This window comes from Tenrec ecaudatus, chromosome 4 (genome assembly GCF_050624435.1).
Source record: "Tenrec ecaudatus isolate mTenEca1 chromosome 4, mTenEca1.hap1, whole genome shotgun sequence".
Taxonomy (NCBI): Eukaryota; Metazoa; Chordata; class Mammalia; order Afrosoricida; family Tenrecidae; genus Tenrec; species Tenrec ecaudatus.
This window is the reverse complement of record NC_134533.1, coordinates 75,249,194-75,251,667: the sequence shown is the minus strand read 5'-3', so window position 1 is coordinate 75,251,667 and position 2,474 is coordinate 75,249,194.

The following is a 2,474-nucleotide window of genomic DNA, read 5'->3' as shown; positions in this document are numbered from 1 at the left end:
AAATGCAACCCAGCTTTTAAAAAGCTCTTCTAGTCTACATTGAGCTGCATGTATAGAGGCCTGTAGCATTTTATTCGTCAGCAGAAGCTGTGTGTATCAGACAGTTGTAAAAGGGCATTCATGCCTAAACAATCAGCTTTCCTGGGCCCATTAGATGACTCCTCCAAGATGATTTCTAATGAGTTTGCATCTGTGCTTTTCTTTGTAACTGAAATGAAAATCAAATACCGGAAAGAAAAGGAACTGCAGAGCCTTAGACTTGGGAGACACTGGGAGGGTCCTATGGTCAACTTCCCTCCGAAGGTTCACGGTGCCTATGTTCTCAGACTCCCATTCTCTAGAGCAGTGGTCCTCAACCTTCCTAATACCTCGACCCCTGAATGTTGGGGTGACCCCCAACCATAAAATTATTTTCGTTGCTACTTTATCACTGTCATTTTTCTACTGTTATGAGTTGTAATGTAAATATCTGATGTGCAGGATATATTTCCATTGTTATAAATTGAACATAATTAAAGCATAATGATTAATCACAAAGCAATATGTAATTATATATTGTGAAATATTTGTGTTTTCCAATGGTCTTAGGCTACCCCTGTGTCAGTCTGGTTAGACTAGAGAAACAAATCCATGGACACACATATGTGTATAAGAAAGAGATTTATATACAAGAGGAATTCAACATTGAGAAAACACCCCAACTCAGTCCATTCCAAGGCCATAAGTCTGATATTAGCCCATATGTCTGATACCAATCTATAAAGTCCTCTTCAGACTCATGAAACACATACAGTGAAGCCAAATGCAGGATGATCACAAACCAGTGGGTAGAAAGTCTTTGGGTCCAGTGGCGTTGTAAGCATCTCAGTGCTGTCTCTGTGGCTTCTCCTGCTTCCGAGGTCTGGTTGCATCCATGTGGCTTATCTTCTTCAATGTCTCCCGGGGAGTAACAGAGAGAGAGAGAGAGAGGTGTCTTCCGCCTCCAAGGAGGAAGTACCAGAATTCTCAGGAGAAGGCCATGCCCACGGAAGTCTCTGGCTATCTCCAGATGGACAGACTAGACTCTACTCCTACACTCTGAATCCTTCAATTGACACCAGCTTAGATGACTACCACAACCCCTGTAAAAGGGTCCTTTGACCTCAAAAGGGGTCACAACCCACAGGTTAAGAATTGCTGCTCTCGATGAAGAATACAGCTTTCCCCCAGTTCCTAAATGCTTCTTCCCCCCCAACTACCATGATCTGAATTCTACCTTGCAAGTCTGGATAGAGCAGAGGTTGTACACTGGTGCAGATAGGAGCTGGAGGCACAGGGAATCCAGGGTGGATGATACCTTCAGGACCAGGGGTGTGAGGGGCGATACTGGGATAGTAGAAGGTGAGTGGGTTGGAAAGGGGGAACTGATTACACGGATCTACATGTGACCCTCCTCCCTGGGGAATGGACAACAGAAAAGGGGGTGAAGGGAGACGCCAGATAGGGCAAGATATGACAAAATAATAATTTATAAATTATCAAGGGCTCATAAGGGAGGGGGGCGGGGAGGGAAGGAATAAAAGAGGGCCTGATGCAAAGGGCTTAAGTGGAGAGCAAATGCTTTGAAAATAATTAGGGCAAAGAATGTACAGATGTGCTTTATACAATTGATGTATGTATATGTATGGATTGTGATAAGAGTTGAATGAGCCCCTAATACAATGTTTTTTAAAATTTTTTAAAGAATTGCTGCTCTAATGGAAAATGAATGATACACTTAATGTTCCAGTCTCGTTGGACAGTGAGCTGAACATTCCACACAATGCCCCATTCCATTTTTGCATCTCTCTACTTGGTAACTTTGACTAGACTATCTCACACCAAGTCAACTTCTCTGAAACTTCAATCCCTTGTGCTCAGTCAGATACCAAATTCATCACTGGAGAAGAGGGATGGAGACGGGGGGTTCCCATAAGCTTGCCCCAAAGGATGAGGAAGAGAAATTCATTTGTTTATTCAACAACTGTGATCTGAGCTTCTGTGTGCCAAGAATTGTGGCAGGTGATAAAGTAATGTAATCAAAACAGAAATGACTCTGGCCTTCATGGAATTTACCATTTAATGGAGAAGATAGACAATAAGTTATGTAAACAAATTATTTCAAATAGTGATATATGCTGTTCAATTCTTTAAAGAATAGGGCAAGAATATTAGTGCAAAGGCGGTGTTCATGTCACCTCCAGCATGGAAGACGACATGCAGCAGCCCATGTTCACCGGGTCCTCCAGTCTCACTTGGTGTCATGTGACTTGTGTGGCGCAGGGATCACAGACATTAGCAGGCCCAAAGCCTAGAGGCAATTTTGCTTGCAAGGCTATCGGGCACCTTACTTCTAGTAATTTTTCAGGCACCAGACAGAAATATAAACATTACCATGATGGCATGGCCTCAAACACAACATTGATGGAGACACTGCTAAATTAGGAGAGAGAAGC